The sequence below is a fragment of the Salvelinus namaycush genome, chromosome 12 (genome assembly GCF_016432855.1).
Source record: "Salvelinus namaycush isolate Seneca chromosome 12, SaNama_1.0, whole genome shotgun sequence".
Lineage (NCBI taxonomy): Eukaryota > Metazoa > Chordata > Actinopteri > Salmoniformes > Salmonidae > Salvelinus > Salvelinus namaycush.
The window spans coordinates 22861907-22881452 of NC_052318.1; the positions used below are offsets into that span (position 1 = coordinate 22861907).

At 44.7% G+C, this 19546-nt stretch overlaps 1 pseudogene; it reads right to left on the reverse strand.

Annotated features, from left to right (window-relative positions):
- Nucleotides 1-709: 709 nt before the first annotated feature.
- The window catches only part of LOC120057440, a 41438-nt pseudogene continuing 22601 nt past the window's right edge, over nt 710-19546 (reverse strand).

Genomic DNA, 19546 nt, shown 5'->3' on the forward strand with positions numbered 1-19546 from the left:
CCTCACGTCAACACCTCTGGAAAGAAATACTGTTGTCGACAGCTAGCACCTTCTCAATAGTCTTTGAGTGTTGTAACTAAAGATATTACATGGAATACTACATTACAAAAAGAAATAATCAGTGTTGACAATTTGATTTTACAACCTTTGAACAAGATAACTGTTAAATAATACTTAAATCATGCTATTGTATAGCATAATATAAGTGAATTTGGTGAATAACACATTTTGTATTCTTCATAAACGACTGTATTTTAGAAATCCTGTAGCTGCCAATTATAATTTGATAGTGTAATATGAACTACTCAAGTAATTCCACTACCACCACACTACACTAAACAGGCCAACTTCAGATTGACTTAAATAAAGCTTCCTAAATACTATGGGATGGTATAAAAAAAGAATTCAGTTGCTTTAGGCTCCAAATAAGCTTCAGCCAACCTATCAAGTAAAATAAGAGAAAATTTGTATTTTTACTTGCAGATAAGTCATTGATAGAGTAAATTACTTATTCTATCAAGTAAAAAACAATAAAAAAATTTAAGTAGTAATTTTACCTAGCAGGTTAGTTGTGTGAGATCCTCTCACAAACAGTGTATCTCCGACTCAAGCTACGAAGGAGCTGGCTAATCTTCTTTCATGATGTCACTGGCTAAAATGCTCTTCAGGCAACCAGGTGGGCATACTCCATGGGGGTCCTTACAGGGTCCTAGCGTTGCTTGGTGACCACCAGGTTCCTCAGCATGTCGAAGGAGTTGCCATTAGGCTGCACGGAGACCAAACCCTGCTCCTCAGAGCGCACCTACAGGAAGCCTTTGTCGTCGAGGCCCACCACGTCGGCATGGGGGCCGTCCTCGCTCCACAGACACACCTGGGTCCCATTGAGACAGGGCAGAGGGCACATCAAGGTCAATGTAGTGTAAACGCAACCCCATGTTTACATGTGGACATGTTACGTTACGTCTGGAGATTAGGAGATGTTTATTGTTTTGACTGTGGCGAGATGTGGGATTAATTTCCTCTAGAATGCCAATTAATATCATGATCAGCAGCTGCAGATTTTACAGATAGCATGCAGAGTACCGGTGCATTCTCGTTCTCTTTTAGCAGAATTGCTCTGTTGCACAATGCCCTCAAATAAATATCAGGACCAATGAAAATGTTTATTTTATGTGAAAAATTCATGAAACCAAACCCACTGAGGAGGAGTGGAGTGTACCACAGATTACAGTAGGGGTGTTGCAGCTTGTTTACCTGTGCACCCATCTCTTGTAGTAGAGGGGCAGGACGGCCTCTGACCCCTCTCCTGGAAGGCAGAGATGAGCTGCTCCAGGGAGGTGAGGGTGCGACCTATGAGCTGTGCTGAGCTCAGGGCCTCCATGCTGGTGCCACACTCTCGGTTGTGCTGCATCACCAGGTTGTTGATACAGTTGATACAGTTGCTCACATTGAAGCCACAGCCTGGAGAAGGAGATTGTTTAAAGACGTTCATTAAGAACACACTCTTCACCAAGAGTAATATAAATGACTTTTTATCCAAGCCCCGGCATAAACATCAACATAATCTAGCCTTAAATCCATGTTATGATTTAAGGCTAGACTAGGTCATCCATTACCGTGCACTGGCATTAACATAAATATAAGAGGATTCTGACCAATGAGGAGATGGAAGGTTGGTCCCATGACTGTTAATGTCACCAGCACTCTTCCAAGCTTCATCAGGTTACTGTAGTAAATGTCATTAGGCCACTTCACTCCGCGGTCAATGTCCTAGAAAGAGACCAAAACTGAATATGAGATACACAAACATGTATGACAAATAAGTGGCACTCAGAGGTACAATACATTACTAGTATATACTGTACAGGTACATAAGTACAAGTATTATGATACAGTATCCACTTAAAAGACATCACTTGTAAGACATGATGCTACACATACAAACAGCAGATCTAATACTACAAGCTAAATCAGAGATAGAAAAAGAAATCGGAGTTTTACATGGCCTGTCTGTAAAACCAATCTGTACAAGTGTCTCCATGGGTTCAAAATGCCATGCTGTATATCTGTCAACCTGAGCAGCTCTTCTGAGTCTGGCCGGCTTTGAAGGTTAGGTTCTGCCCCATCTGCAGTACATCACCTAAAACGGCCACCATGTCTGTTTATATTTACCCATAACTCATGCCCCACGTCTACATTTCTACAATGGCTTTGACAGGCCTATAGTACCTCCAAAAATGGCATATCCAGCCAAGACCTCTAGTCTTGATTAAGATAAATATTTAGGCAAAGTTAGCATTGGCTGTTATTTCATCACGTCCGGTAATACATCCTGTGCCATGCGTTGGCCTGTTCTACATGTTGGCTGACTGGCCAGAGCCCATAAACAACTGGGCAGTGTGACACCAGAGTGTTTCTCATCAGACTCCCACACTGCAGTGCATATATTTTCTCTCTCTCACACACACACACACACACACACACACACACACACACACACACACACACACACACACACACACACACACACACACACACACACACACACACACACACACACACACACACACACACACACACACACACACACGCACGCACGCACCTGGAAGCAAAATAGGGCCCTTACACCATATAAAATAAATGTTTAATGAGAAGGGGAGAAAGGAGGGTTCTAGCACAAAACCCTTTGATCAGTGAGTTGGACACACCATCCATTTGGAGAGGGAAGTGCATTGCGCTGAATAGAACAATAAGAAGAGGGACACCTGACTGGCTATGAACAGCTGTGTGAAACCTGGAGTCCTTTGTTCAGGATAAGGAGTGCTCCCAATGGAAATGTATTAGTGTAGTAAGTAAGGTAGTCTAGTGATCACAGGCTGAAGCTCAGTGACATGGATTGGGATAGGGTGGGTCTATGGCTATAGCTTGGAGATAGCATGGTGGTACCACGCAGCAGTATGCAGTGTTTGTACCTGGTAACCGGGCAGGGTGCGTACAACCTCCACCACGGCCAGCGCAGCCAGGTGCTGCAGGAAGGGGATCCTCTGGCCCAGTCTGGAGCTCACAGACACCTGCACACTGAACATAGCACATCCCAGAGGACTCAGCCACGCCTTCCCCCGCGGCCTGACATACACAGAAAATACAACAACAAAAACACAAAGAGGGAGAGAGAGGAGACACGATGTAACAATTTAGGTTATTCATTTGGGACGAGGTACAACAATTAACCAATGTAGGTGCATTGAGACAGAGAGAGATAGAGCTGTGGTGGAAACTGACCTCTACCCTGGGTCTGTCGAGCAGCTACAGACATTAACCCCATTTCCTCAGGCAGCTGGAGCATCAACCTGGGGAGGACAGGAGGGAAGGAAGAAGAATTGTCAAAAGAGGAAAGTGTTGCCTTCACATAACTGATTATAGTGATCAAGTATTACTCATACAATTGCAACACAAATGAAAAGCTCCAAGAGAAATGGTAGTTGAGTAGCTACATTAGTTCTGCATTCACTCATTGGTGTCGCTATGAGAAATCATTTCCCAAAGTATTAGGTAGTTGAGGGGGAAGGGCTGAGTCGAGTGGTCCTTCTATCACTCTCTCACACACACACGCCCACTTACATGTACACCCCCCCCCATCCCATCAGTGCCCAGCCCTTAGCCCCTCTGGACTGGAGTTGAACCACTGACCTTCCTATCACCAGGTGCTCCAGTCAAACAATCCCCCCCACCAAAGAAAACAAGTGTCCACTTGACCCCTGTGACACACACACATACACACACATGACACACACAGTAACAAGGTGTCAATGAAGGGATCTAATGCTAATTAATCACATAGTCAAAGTAGTCTGCTTCCCTATGTGTGACGTATGTCTACTTCAACAACTCACCAAAAACATAGGCCTACTTCATATGTGATTACTAGTCAAACACAAATACACAAGCAACTGCCTTTCCATTGAGAGTAAAAAGAGGACTTTGTTTATCAATCATTTTAGAATGTTTCCTCAAGTAGCTTGGCTGCAGGCGCCTGGTAGTTAATGTTTCCTTTCTAGAAGGCCCTGGGCTACTAGTGTCGCGCTGCATGGCCACCCTGCATTAATCACACTCTGTTAAAGATAAACTACTCAGCCAGTAGAGGTGTTAACTCTGCACCTCTCCTTTCACCCCAAACCCACACCACGAATGCTAGACACACACATAGGTCCTGGACACAATCTTATCTTAAACATTTGGTCAGCAAGATGTCTTTGCCATGTAAGGATGGTGTGTGTGTATACACTGTGCAGTGTGTAGAAAATGCACATTAATGTAAGCACACCTAGCTTGAATGACTCTGGAGTCATTCAAAGACTGACAAGACCCCATGGCCAATGTACACCTTGAAAACCACAAACAAATCCACACTGCCAAAATAGACAGCGTTTGACAGTTGGATGCAACACACTGTCAATAACCGTGAAGTGAAATATTTGAACAAGCTGTCATCTCCAGAGAAAATGAATTGACCCAGAGGTCTTAGCTAAGAAGCCCTTCATCTACTGGCCCATTCTCAAAGACTGTGGAGCTGGCAGGACAGATGAGAGAGAAGGGGAATGTGGGCTTTTCTGATGCAAAGAGGCCGTGTCAGCAAATCAGATTAGAACAGTCCCGTGTTAATCCTCCCAAACTCTGTGGCCAAACAGCCTTCATCTAAAGAGCCTTGTTTAGGGACAGTGTTTATCAAAGGGATGGTTGGGGCTACAGCCCCCCCTGATGACTCAATCTAGGACCTAACATATGGTATGTCTGGCTGGATGTTACTAGGGCTCACTTTATTGTAGGGACTTGTTCATTGTGCTTGGATGTACAGCAATGTAGAATTATCACAATACATTTTTAAAAACACATTTTCAAAAAGTTAATCAAAACCAAATAAATCCAATCTCTCAGATGAAAAATGGTAGCCTGAGTGGGTTGGGGAGCTACTGAGCTGCAGACAAGATATATATTTCTTGTAGTCATTTCATAATGTTATTGTTAGCTGCAAATCCCTTGATCTTTGCAAATGTGTCAGAGAGATGCATGGCGGAGACTGGTGGAAGCCAAAAAGAGAAATAAGAGAAAATAAAATGTAAAAAAAAAAGATTCTGATTTTGCAGATGTCGGAATTTGTCCTCTCAAACTGATAGTAATTAAATTGGACGTGGTATAATGGCCCAACGGCCAAAAAACTGCCATCACGTGCTCTACGAGTAAAAACCAACAAAAACAAAAAACTTGGGAGGTTGCTGTGTCAAAAAACTTAAGCCTTGGAAATCTCTAGACACAAGGAAAACATGTTTTATTCTGCTGTACTTTATTTGACAAAATAAGATTAATAAAATGGTGAAGGAATACAAATAAAAAAGTACCATGTAATTCAGGCTAATCAATTAGGATGATGTTGAGTAATGCTTGGCCATGAACCTGTGATGAGAAAATAGTTTCATGGATGGTTTAGTTAAAAAAAGGCATGAGATCCTGTATACTGGCATAGTAAATATGACACTGCTTTTATAAATCTTCCCTTACACAGACACACACACACCTCCCAACCAGGCGAGGGGTGGCAGCCGGCTGCTCCCCGTGACAGTGTGTAGCTGCAGTTTGAGCTGTGTGTATGTGAGAGCCGTGTGTGAGCCCTGTTAGCAGGAGCATGACCTCCCCGTGGCTGAGGCCAGTTAGGAGGTGGCCAGGCTCGCAGCACCGCGCAGGGGCCCTAATTGAGCGCTGGCGCAGTTTGGCAGGACCACCGGAGAACCCTGCGTGCTGCTCCGTGACGACGGCCGCCCCTTCGCCAATCAAGGCTTGAGGGGAGGCGAATGGGGGGCCAGGCTAGCTCTTTGGAGTCCTTCAGCCCCAGGAATTAGCTTTTAATAAGAACATCAGCGCCTTAACAAGGCTAGGAAGACAGGCGCTGACCTTCTCACCAAGCTGCCAGGATAGCGTTGTCCACCAATAAGTGTCGGATACAGCTGGGGGTGTGGGCAGCATGTGGGTGTGCACGTGCACTTCAATTTGTGTGTGTTAGAGGTATGTGTGTGTGCGTGTGTGATTTTACGTTGTTTACAGCCAAGGAGGAAGGTAATGGACTGAGATGCAGTGGACTGAGATGCAGTGGACTGAGATGCAGTGGACTGAGATGCATTGGACTGAGATGCAGTGGGAAGTGGGTGAAAAAAGAGGAGATGTACTACTGGCAATGTGAGAAGATGCATCCAAGGGTAGTACGTTTGAAGCACCTCATGAAAAAAACACTGGGATGAATACTCAATGCACTTTTTAAGTTAGTAAGTGTGACATAAAACGTACACTAAGGTTTAGCTCTAGCTGAAGTGTATTGCAATATCCATATGGAAGTCTACCTTCACAATTGGCAATATTCGCCCAAATCGTGGACCACTGATTCATATGCTTTGGTAATGGGTAAAATAAGTGCAAGTCAATTGCTTGCTCCAGCATCCTTATTAGTCCAATGTCTCAAAAGCAGCTTTTTAAAAAACAGTGGTAAGGTTACTGTGGTGAGTGGTAGAATTTGGAACTGGAGTGAGAGAGTGCCAGAGAGAGAGACAGAAAGAAAGAAAAAAAGAAAGAAAAGGAGAGCCACTTCCAGTCTGTCTCTTCCAGCCCAGCAGTGAGTCCCAGACTGGTCCAGTTTCCACTATAGAGTCAGTCCACAGCCTAGCCACAGAGAGAGGAGAAAGAAAAGCTGCATTGTCCCAAAGCTGGGAACCAAAATGAGCCGTTTCAAAATGAGCCCCCCCCCCAATGTCTCTTTTTCAGGGGCTTTGTCCCCTCTGAAATCAGTTCCCCCTTCTCTCCCTGGGCCAGCTTAGCATTGCAAACCAGCATCAAATTAATTTCTGCAACGCAAATATGAGATCAGCAACGGATCACACAAAACATCTCACTCCTAAACATGGTAATGCTCTTATATGCTCAATGGGAGGTTGTCAATAAAGGAGGTGGTGGGGGGTATGGGTGTTTGTGCGTGTACATGTATATGAGTGCGTAGAAGCAAGTGCATGTGAGTGTATGTGTGTGTGTGTGCTTGAGTGAAGAGCCATCTCTAATAAGGGCCAGCTCAGCCAGTCCAGGGCTGTAAAGCTTGGGGGGCTAATGCATTCCTCTAGAAAGTTAATCTCATTTTGAAAGCACATCCACGGAGCGTCGTTGCCACTGGCTCAGAGAAAAGCCCAAACGCATTAGAAAATTTCTCAGTAACGTCCACAAAGAGGGAGAGAAAAGGCCCACAATTAGCAATTAGATGGCTACAATGGCGGGGCTTTCACCTGCAAGTGAAACAAATGGACAAGGAAACTCTCCTCTCCCTGAATAGAATAAGAGCAGAGGAGAGAAAATGTAGTGGGAGACAAAAGACGAGGAGTTAATTCACACTGTTTTAGATGAGAAACCTCATGGTCTATACTGAAGGGAAGCAACAAGTACTTCAGATCATTTGGATGGTGGTGTCTGTACCGCTGCAATAAGAAATATAAAAACTCCCCATGCCAGTGTACCGCTGCAATAAGAAATATAAAAACTCCCCATGCCAGTGTACTGCTCCAATAAGAAATATAAAAACTCCCCATGCCAGTGTACTGCTCCAATAAGAAATATAAAAACTCCCCATGCCAGTGTACTGCTCCAATAAGAAATATAAAAACTCCCCATGCCAGTGTACTGCTCCAATAAGAAATATAAAAACTCCCCATGCCAGTGTACTGCTCCAATAAGAAATATAAAAACTCCCCATGCCAGTGTACTGCTCCAATAAGAAATATAAAAACTCCCCATGCCAGTGTACTGCTCCAATAAGAAATATAAAAACTCCCCATGCCAGTGTACTGCTCCAATAACAAAAAGAAAAACTCCTCATGCCAGTGTACTGCTCCAATAACAAAAAGAAAAACTCCTCATGCCAGTGTACTGCTCCAATAACAAAAAGAAAAACTCCTCCTGCCAGTGTAAGTAAGTACAGTGCCTTCAGAAAAAAATCATACCCCTTAACTTATTCTACATTTTGTGTTACAGCCTGAATTCCCCAAAACAAAATTTCACCCATCTACGCACAATACCCCATAATGACATGTGAAAGCATGTTTTTAGACATTTTTGCAAATGTATTTCAAAATAAATAAATACATATTTTATTTACACAAGTATTCACACCCAATACATGTTAGTCAATATGGCAGCTATTACAGCTGTGAGTCTTTCTAGGTAAGTCTCTAAGAGCTTTCCTCACCTAGATTGTACAATATTTGCACATTATTCTTAAAACATTCTTCAAGCTCTGTCAAGTTGGTTGTTGATCATTGCCACACAGCCATTTTCAAGTGTTGGCATAGATTTTCAAGACGATTTAAGTCAAAACTGTAACTAGGCCACTCAGGAACATTCAACATGCTTGGTAAGAAAATCCAGTGTATATTTGGCCTTGTGTTTTAGGTTACTGTCGTGCTGAAATGGGAATTTGTCTCCCAGTGTCTGTTGGAAAGCTGACTGAACCAGGTTTTCCTCTAGGATTTTGCCTGTGCTTAGCTCTATTCCGTTTCTTTTTATGCCCAAAAAACTCAGATAATAAGCATACCCATAAGCATAACCAGTGTGTCAAATCGGAGGACCTGTTCTATGGGGGTGCCACAGGTTTTAATTCTCGGGCCGACTCTTTTCTCTGTATACATCAATGATGTCGCTCTTGCTGCTGGTGATTCTCTGATCCACCTCTACGCAGATGACACCATTCTGTATACTTCTGGCCCTTCTTTGGACATTGTGTTAACAAACCTCCAGACGAGCTTCAATGCCATACAACACTCCTTCCGTGGCCTCCAACTGCTCTTAAATGCAAGTAAAACTAAATGCATGCTCTTCAACCGATTGCTACCCGCACCTGCCCGCCTGACTAGCATCACTACTCTGGACGGTTCTGACTTAGAATATGTGGACAACTACAAATACCTAGGTGTCTGGTTAGACTGTAAACTCTCCTTCCAGACTCACATTAATCATTTCCAATCCAAAATTAAATCTAGAATTGGCTTCCTATTTCGCAACAAAGCATCATTCACTCATGCTGCCAAACATACCCTCGTAAAACAGACTATTCTACCGATCCTTGACTTCGGCGATGTCATTTACAAAATAGCCTCCAACACTCTACTCAGCAAATTGGATGTAGTCTATCACAGTGCCATCCGTTTTGTCACCAAAGCCCCATATACCACCCACCACTGCTATCATGACACAAGGCAAGACCCAGATGCAGACACAGGAGGCAGATGGTTGGAGTCTTACAATATTTATTAATCCAATAGGGTAAGGCAAGAGAATGGTCGTGGACAGGCAAAAGAGTCAAAACCAGTACAGAGTCCAAAAGGTACCGAAGAGCAGGCAGAATCAAGGTCAGGGCAGACAGGATGATCAGGCAGGCGGGAAAGTAGTCCAGAGTCGGGCAGGGAGTACGGGAAAAACACGCTGTCACCCTGGAGGGGGTGGAGACAATCACAGGAACAGGTGAAACAGATCAGGGTGTGACAACTGCGACCTGTATGCTCTCGTTTCCTGGCCCTGGCTTCGTATTCGTCGCCAAACCCACGGGCTCCAGGTCATCTATAAGTCTTTGCTAGGTAAAGCCACGCCTTATCTCAGCTCACTGGTCACCATAGCAGCACCCACTCATAGCATGCACTCCAGCAGGTATATTTCACTGGTCATCCCCAAAGTGAACTTCCCCTTTGGCCGCCTTTCCTTCCAGTTCTCTGCTGCCAATGACTGGAATGAATTTGCAAAAATCACTGAAGCTGGAGTCTTATATCTCCCTCACTAACTTTAAGCATCAGCTGTCAGAGCAGCTTACCAATCATTACACCTGTACATAGCCCATCTGTAAATAGCCCACCCACTTACCTCATCCCAATATTGTTATTTATTATTTTGCTCCTTTGCACCCCAGTATCTCTACTTGCACATTCATCTTCTGCACATCTATCACTCCAGTGTTAATGCTAAATTGTAATTATTTCACCACTACGGCCTATTTATTGCCTTACCTCCTAATCTTACTATATTGCACACACTGTATATAGATTTTTCTATTGTGTTATTGACTGTACGTTTGTTTATCCCATGTGTAACTCTGTGTTGTTTGTGTCGCACTGCTTTGCTTTATCTTGGCCAGGTCGCAGTTGTAAATGAAAACTTGTTCTCAACTGGCCTACCTGGTTAAATAAAGGTGATTTATTTTTTATTTATTTTTTAATCATGATGAAGCCACCACAATGCTTCAATATATTAAAAGTGGTATATATATTTAAATATATATTTAAAATGCCTTATTGTTGTGAAATTGTTAGATTACTTGTTAGATATTACTGCACGGTCGGAACTAGAAGCACAAGCATTTCACTACACTCGCATTAACATCTGCTAACCATGTGTATGTGACCAATAACATTTGATTTGATTTGCAAACAGATTGCATGTTCTGGAATATGTTTATTCTGTACAGGCTTCCTTCTTTTCACTCTGTGAATTAGGTTTGTGTTGTGGAGTTACTACAATGTTGTTGATCCATCCTCAGTTTTCTCTTATCACAGCCATGTAACTGTTTTAAAGTCACTATTGGCCTCATGGTGACATCCCTGAGCGGTTTCCTTCCTTGCCGGCAACTGAGTTAGGAAGGACGCCTGTATCTTTGTAGTGACTGGGTGTATTGATACACCAACCAAAGTCTAATTTATAACTTCTCCATGCTCAAATGGATATTCAATGTCTGCCTTTTATGTTTTTACCCATCTACCAATAGTTGCCCTTCTTTGCGAGCCATTAGAAAACCTCCCTGGTCTTTGTGGTTGAATCTGTGGTTGAAATGCACTGCTCGACTGAGGGACCTTACAGATAAATGTATGAGTGGGGTACAGAGATGAGGTAGTCATTCAAAAATCATGTTGAACACTATTATTGCACACAGAGTGAGTCCATGCAACTTATTATGTGACTTGTGTGAATACTTTCTGAAGGCACTGTAAGTAGCCTTACACAAGCCTTGACTTGTGCGAGCCGGAGCGGCTCATAGGAGCAGGAGCCCATCTCCTGTTTCTGTAGCGTGATGTACATGTACACCCTCTGGACAGGGCCTTACCCCCAATCTATCTCCTTAATACTGAGTGCCAAGCAGAGAAGCATCGAGTCCCATTTTTACAGTCTTTGGTATGACTCGGCTGGGGATTGCATTCCGAAGCTTCCAATCGCATGGCGGACACTCTAACCCAGGGGTTCCCAAACTTTTTTGGCCCGCGACTCCATTTTGATACAAAGAAAATCACGACCCACCATGTAAACAAAGGCCAATGTCAACTTTTTTAATTTGGACTATGACAGTCTACTACAAATCAGTCTGACAGTACTTTAGTCCTAATGAATAATGGTTTGAAGTGACTGAAATGCACCAGAAAGGCATTGGGAAGTTCAGAAGATCATCAGGCAAGAATTTTGTATAATCTTCTGTGTAATCTTCTCCAATATATCTGGGTTGCTGGTGGTGGCCCAACGATATGGCCTGCTTCTCCCTGAGCCTGGGCCTGTAGCACAAAACAGCTGTGTTGCTCTAGGTTGGTCTCCTCAAATCAGCAGCATGGCACTGATTGGGAACAACAGCAGCAGCCACATGGAGGGACTCCCTCCTCAACCTGCACCGTGCACCCACACACACTCTTTCCCCGCCCTCTCTCTACCTCTCTCTCTCTCGCCCCCTCCCCCTCCAACCCTCTCTATACACTTTAACCTGTTGGATGCAAAACAATGCTGTGACCTTTAACCAGAGGGAACTGAAGTCTGAAGACCTCAGGCAAACAGTTACAGGTCCACTACTATTAAACCTGAAAGAGCAATACCTTCAAGTAGGGAGAGGAAAGGCAAAAAGGTATTAAGATAAAGAGAGATGGAGAAATAGGGGTAAAGAGCAAGAGAGAGGGTGAGAGAGCGAAAGATAGAGCGAGAGACAGGTAGAGTGAAAGAGAGACTCTGAGTGCAAACACTGCAGCAGTAGTAAAGCAGTAGTAACCCCTACTACTCAATCACCAACTACATCCAGCAGGAGCATCCATTTCATCGCCGCTGACCGGGCCCGGCCAGAACAAAGACATTACAAGCCCAGAACAAAGACATTACAAAGTAGCACATCTGGGGATGAAAGAGAGGACCAACTCTCCCAGCAGAAGAGCAGGGTCCTTTTAAGTCTGGCCAGGCTTTTGTGTGGCTGGGGGGGGCTGAGCCAAAGGGGTCACTTACCCAGGGCCAAGGGGTCAGAGGATAAATAGCCACCAGCCAAGTCATCTGTGGGACAAGTGGGGAGGAGTGGTAACTCACACCCCACTAGACTGACACATAGACAGGGTGTATGTGTGTGTCCTGGATTAGCGTAAAGGCCCAGTATGGAGGAGAACGGTGTGTGTGTGTGTGTGTGTGTGTGGGGGTGGGGGGGGGGGGGTGTACCCCATTTTGGCAAGGGCTCCCTGCAAGGTCTGCAAGGTCTGAGCAGCAAAACAATGTATTTTTTTAAACAGCTAACTTCCTGCAATTCTACACATTTTGTCATGGGGCTGAGAGAAAATGTTGCTGTTTTCCTGCAACTCTACACATTTAGCTGCGGGGGCTGCGGGGTTGTGTGGTACACCAGTGGGGGGTGGGGGGTTATACTTAACACATCACACACAGCAGACAGAAAGTGGATTTTAGCCCTCAGTAGACCTAGGGTTGAAGCTTTGCTCTGTTGGTTCTTCTCAAACACCAGATGAAGACTCACAAGGAATGGCTGTTGTGGTGTTGGCAAATAAAGAGCAACCCGTTTTTGACCACACTGACATGGATGACGGCCTCCATGTTACATAAATCATGACAGTAACTTTCAGACAATGTCAAAATTGTTTGATTTGACTGGATTTTCTTTTCCGATAATACAACTTTAATTCAAATATAACTCATCAGGCAGAGTGATATAAGTCGTTTATTGGAGGATATTTTACTGAAAGCCATTTCCCCCCAAATAACTCTCCCATCCAATCCCTATCCAATCCCCCAGATCAAAATATCTAAAATTAAGAGATTATTTCTGCTGTCGATGCTCATTTCCACAACTGGATTTGCCATGGTTAGTATAAGCAAGTTTGCATTGATCATCCGCCGGCAAAAAGTGATGGTCGATAGGAGAGGAAAAACTAATCTGGAAATGTGATTAATTGCGCTAATCCTGTTTCGTCAAAGAGCGGAGCAAATTATCATTTTCAAATAGCACCCTTGGAGGGGTTCAATGGGAGGCGTCGTCCATTACTGAGGGCAGACGAGGGCGGGATGCCCTCTTTTCCCTGACTTTGCTGGACCAGGCTAGACTGACCCTTTAATGGCCCTAATAGAGTTTCAGTCAGAAAGCCCACTCTTTAGAACATATGGAGGGACGCCACTTGATGTCTCTCTTTAGAGTTAGTGCTTTTCTGTGATGTCTTTGTTTTAGGACCTACAGTGCTTTCAGAAAGTATTCATACCCCTTGACTTATTCCACATTTTGTTGTGTTACAGCTTGAATTCAAAATTGATTATATAGGTTTTTTTCCTCACCCATCTACACACAAAACCCCATAATGACAAAGTGAAAACATGTTTATATATATTTTTTCAAATGTATTGAAAATGAAATACAGAAAAATCTAATTTATATACGTATTCACACCTCTGAGTACTTTGTAGAAGCACCTTTGGCAGCGATTACAGCTGTGAGACTTTCTATGTAAGTCTCTAAGAACTTTCTACACCTGGATTGCGCAACATTTGCCCATTATTTAAGTTAAAACTGTAACTCAGTCACTCAAGAACATTGACTTTCTTCTTTGTAAGCAACTCCAGTGTATATTTGGCCTTGTGTTTTAGGTTATTTTCCTGCGGAAAGGTGAATTAATCTCCCAATGTCTGGTGGAAAGCAGACTGAACCAGGTTTTCCTCTAGGATTTTGCCTGTACTAAGCTCCATAACATTTATTTTTTATCCTGAAAAACTCCCCAGTCCTTAATGATTACAAGCATACATATATGATTACAACCATAACATGATACAGCCACCACTATGCTTGAAAATATGGAGAGTGGTACTCAGTAATGTATTATATTGGACTTGCCCCAAACATACATTTTTTGTATTCAGGACATAAAGTTAACTGCTTTGCCACATTTTTTGCTTTAGTGCCTTGTTGCAAACAGGATGCATGTTAAGGGAATATTCCTTCTTTTCACTCTGTCAATTAGGTTAGTATTGTGGAGTGAATACAATGTTGTTGACCCATCCCTATCAAAGCCATTAAACTATGTAACTGTTTTAAAGTCACCATTGGCCTCATGGTGAAATCCCTGAGCAGTTTCCTTCCTCTCCAGCAACTGAGTTAGGAAGGGCGTCTGTATCTTTCTAGAGACTGGTACACCATCCAAAGTGTAATTAATAACTTCACCTTGCTCAAAGGGATATTCAATGTCTGCTTTTTTATTTTTACCCATCTACCGAAAGGTCTGGTATTTGTGGTTGACTAAGGGACCATACAGATAATTGTATGTGTGGGGTGCAGAGATGAGGTTGTCATTCAAAAATCATGTTAAACACTATTATTGCACACAGAGTGAATACATGCAACGTATTATGTGACTTGTTAAGCAAATGTTTACTCCTGAACTTATTTATGCTTGTCATAACAAAGGTGTTGAATACTTATTGTCTCAAGAAATTTTAGCTTTTCATTTTTTATTAATTTGTAAACATTTCTAAAAACATAATTCCACTTTGACGTTATGGGGTACTGTGTGTAGGCCAGTAAAAAAAATTGGAATCCATTTGAAATTTAGGCTGTAACAACAAAATGTGGAACATGTCAAGGCGTTGTGAAAACTTTTTCAAGGCACTGTATGTCTTGGAGAGGATGTTGGTCTTTCCTTGGAGCTTGTGTTTTCATGACATAGGTAGAACCTTTATCACAAAGTGTTGAGCCCATATTGTTCTGCTCCCTGATGATGATACCTATTGAATTTCTGACAACAAAATATGCTCATAATGTTAACTCCTCCGTGTGTTGTTCATGTGTTCCAGAGGGTGTTTTTCCACTTGTGCAAGTGTGTGTGTGTGTCTCTCTCTCTCTCTCCTTCTCCACTTGAACTCTTATCTGAAGCCTGTGCTCTGCAATGCCCTCTCCTCCAGCCTAACCTGCAGATTCCATCTCCTTATAATGCCGACTCACTAGAGATGGAAACTTTAACGCCAGCCTGCCGTGCCAGATGTTCACCAGAATATGAAATGAGGACTTTAGGCATCTGCTTACAATTTTAGATAATTGCAGGTAGAGCATGCAAGGTCAATTGGACCAATTTTATTTTTATGCAGTTATAAGGCGTCCATTTTCTCTCTCTTTCTCTCTCGCTCTCCCTCTCTCGTTTTTCGCTGCACAAAGTTCGTATTTTTCACAGGAAACAGGACCTTAATTCCATACAGTGTCGTTTTGGATTTTGGATTCCCTGTCAAAACAAACAGTGATTGCCAGTGCTTTGGCTCAACAACTGGGCCGCTTTAACCAGAAGAGCCCCTTGTTCGCCGTGTTTTTCTTATTCCCACTTCCAGAGGAGGAAGGTGTTTTGCTCCCATTAGCTAAACAGGGTCCTGTTTATGTCCCTGCAACTCAAACCAAATACATGGTGGGTTTTCACTGCTAAATTACACTGCTGGTGGTCATCTTTCAAGTCATTCTTTTTAGAAAGTATCTCAAATTCAGAAAGTCAAGCATATGCTGTTGGTGGTAATGAAGGACAAAATAATTGTTCTCGCTCAAACAAAACTAACTGAGAAGTATGATAAAGGATAAACCACATTATAGAAGACAGAACATTTTCAGAGGAAATGTTCTGTTTGTATTTTACATCCATCACTTGTTCCTCTCACCAGGGCCAAACTTTGTTTAGTTAGAAAAAGAAAATAAGTTAGAGGAGAGGAAAAGTGGGCCCTTGGGTTTTCTGTACGGGGCCTGCTGCCTGGCCTGGGATAGAGAGAGAAATGGAAGGAGAGACCGCCGGACAAAAGTAAGTGTGGCGCTCCAGGGGCTAGGATCAGGTTCACCAGAGCAGGAAAAGCATCATTATGTCTCTCTGGGCCCAGTGGAGTAGTGTTCAGGAACACCATGGGGTCTTATTCCCACCTTGTTCACAAATAAACACTTCCACGCCGTTAACAACCAGCCTGGCAGCCAATTGGCCTTAACAAAACAGGCTCTTTAAACGGCTATCGGATGCAGAATGCGCCTCCCCAGTGAACTCGAGGGAGATGTCTGTCTGGGTGAGGGGTTGCTACCAATCTGTTTTGATGCCACACACCACCATTGAGAAATTATTCTGACTATCAAACAATACTAACTAGTTGTCACAGTCTGATTGAATGTGGCCAAAATACCACACATCATACAATGCAATAATAAAGATGACTAAAATGCGACAAGAAGCAGAGATATATGCAAGATATCAGCATCCTTATAAAATGTTTCAAAGGCTTTTGGTTTGATGTCTAAAGTCATGAGATAAAATAAGTGTGAGTGGGCAGCAGGCAGGGTTAGTGAGTGTGTAACGGAGGGGTTAGATGGTGTGTAGCGGTGGGGTTAGCGAGTGTGTAAAGGTGAGGTTAGTGAGAGTGTAGCGGAGGGGTTAGTTGGTGTGTAGCGGAGGGGTTAGTGAGTGTATAGCGGAGGGGTTAGTGAGTGTATAGCAGTGGGGTTAGTGAGTGTGTAGCGGTGGGGTTAGTGAGTGTGAGGTGGAGGGGTTAGCGAGTGTGTAGTGGATGGGTTAGTGTGTAGTGGTGGGTTTAGTGAGTGTGTAGCGGAGGGGTTAGTGAGTGTGTAGTGGTGGGGTTAGTGAGTGTGTAGCGGAGGGGTTAGTGTGTGTGTAGCGGTGGGGTTAGTGAGTGTGTAGAGGTGGGTTTAGTGAGTGTATAGTGGAGGGGTTAGTGAGTGTGAGGTGGAGGGGTTAGTGAGTGTATAGTGGAGGGGTTAGCGAGTGTGTAGCGGTGGGGTTAGTGAGTGTGTCGCGGAGGGGTTAGTTAGTGTATAGTGGAGGGGTTAGTGAGTGTGTAGCCGTGGAGTCTGTGAGTGTGTAGCGGAGGGGTTAGTGAGTGTGTAGCGGAGGGGTTAGTGTGTGTGTAGCGGTGGGGTTAGTGAGTGTGTAGTGGTGGGGTTAGTGAGTGTGTAGCCGTGGAGTCTGTGAGTGTGTAGCGGAGGGGTTAGTGAGTGTGTAGCGGAGGGGTTAGTTTGTGTGTAGTGGTGGGTTTAGTGAGTGTGTAGCGGAGGGGTTAGTGAGTGTGTAGCGGTGGGGTTAGTGAGTGTGTAGCCGTGGAGTCTGTGTGTGTGTAGCGGTGGGTTTAGTGAGTGTGTAGCGGTGGGTTTAGTGAGTGTGTAGCGGTGGGGTTAGTGAGTGTGTAGCCGTGGAGTCTGTGAGTGTGTAGCAGAGGGGTTAGTGTGTGTGTAGCGGTGGGGTTAGTGAGTGTGTAGAGGTGGGTTTAGTGAGTGTATAGTGGAGGGGTTAGTGAGTGTGTAGTGGTGGGGTTAGTGAGTGTATAGTGGAGGGGTTAGTGAGTGCATAGTGGAGGGGTTAGTGAGTGTGTAGTGGTGGGGTTAGTGAGTGTATAGTGGAGGGGTTAGTGAGTGTGTAGTGGAGGGGTTAGTGAGTGTGTAGCGGTGGGGTTAGTGAGTGTGTAGCGGTGGGGTTAGTGAGTGTGTAGCGGTGGGGTTAGTGAGTGTGTAGTGGAGGGGTTAGTGAGTGTGTAGCGGAGGGGTTAGTGTGTAGCGGAGGGGTTAGTGTGTAGCGGAGGGGTTAGTGTGTGTATAGCGGTGGGGTTAGTGTGTGTATAGCGGTGGGGTTAGTGAGTGTGTAGTGGAGGGGTTAGTGAGTGTGTAGTGGAGGGGTTTGTGAGTGTGAGGTGGAGCGGTTTGTGAGTGTGAGGTGGAGCGGTTTGTGAGTGTGTAGTGGAGGGGTTAGTGAGTGTATAGTGGAGGGGTTAGCGAGTGTGTAGCGGTGGGGTTAGTGAGTGTGTAGTGGAGGGGTTAGTGAGTGTGTCGCGGAGGGGTTAGTTAGTGTATAGTGGAGGGGTTAGTGAGTGTGTAGCCGTGGAGTCTGTGAGTGTGTAGCGGAGGGGTTAGTGAGTGTGTAGCAGAGGGGTTAGTGAGTGTGTAGCGGTGGGGTTAGTGAGTGTGTAGAGGTGGGTTTAGTGAGTGTGTAGCGGAGGGGTTAGTGTGTGTGTAGCGGTGGGGTTAGTGAGTGTGTAGTGGTGGGTTTAGTGAGTGTGTAGCCGTGGAGTCTGTGAGTGTGTAGCGGAGGGGTTAGTGAGTGTGTAGCGGAGGGGTTAGTGAGTGTGTAGCGGAGGGGTTAGTTTGTGTGTAGCGGTGGGTTTAGTGAGTGTGTAGCGGAGGGGTTAGTGAGTGTGTAGCGGTGGGGTTAGTGAGTGTGTAGCCGTGGAGTCTGTGTGTGTGTAGCGGTGGGTTTAGTGAGTGTGTAGCGGTGGGTTTAGTGAGTGTGTAGCGGAGGGGTTAGTGAGTGTGTAGCGGTGGGGTTAGTGAGTGTGTAGCCGTGGAGTCTGTGAGTGTGTAGCAGAGGGGTTAGTGTGTGTGTAGCGGTGGGGTTAGTGAGTGTGTAGAGGTGGGTTTAGTGAGTGTATAGTGGAGGGGTTAGTGAGTGTGTAGCGGTGGGGTTAGTGAGTGCATAGTGGAGGGGTTATTGAGTGTGTAGTGGTGGGGTTAGTGAGTGTATAGTGGAGGGGTTAGTGAGTGTGTAGTGGTGGGGTTAGTGAGTGTGTAGCGGTGGGGTTAGTGAGTGTGTAGCGGTGGGGTTAGTGAGTGTGTAGCGGTGGGGTTAGTGAGTGTGTAGCGGTGGGGTTAGTGAGTGTGTAGCGGTGGGGTTAGTGAGTGTGTAGCGGTTGGGTTAGTGAGTGTATAGCGGTGGGGTTAGTTAGTGTGTAGCGGTGGGGTTAGGGAGTGTGTAGCGGTGGGGTTAGTGAGTGTGTAGCAGAGGGGTTAGTGAGTGTGAGGTGGAGGGGTTTGTGAGTGTGAGGTGGAGCGGTTTGTGAGTGTGTAGTGGAGGGGTTAGTGAGTGTATAGTGGAGGGGTTAGCGAGTGTGTAGCGGTGGGGTTAGTGAGTGTGTAGTGGAGGGGTTAGTGAGTGTGTCGCGGAGGGGTTAGTTAGTGTATAGTGGAGGGGTTAGTGAGTGTGTAGCCGTGGAGTCTGTGAGTGTGTAGCGGAGGGGTTAGTGAGTGTGTAGCAGAGGGGTTAGTGAGTGTGTAGCGGTGGGGTTAGTGAGTGTGTAGAGGTGGGTTTAGTGAGTGTGTAGCGGAGGGGTTAGTGTGTGTGTAGCGGTGGGGTTAGTGAGTGTGTAGTGGTGGGGTTAGTGAGTGTGTAGCCGTGGAGTCTGTGAGTGTGTAGCGGAGGGGTTAGTGAGTGTGTAGCGGAGGGGTTAGTGA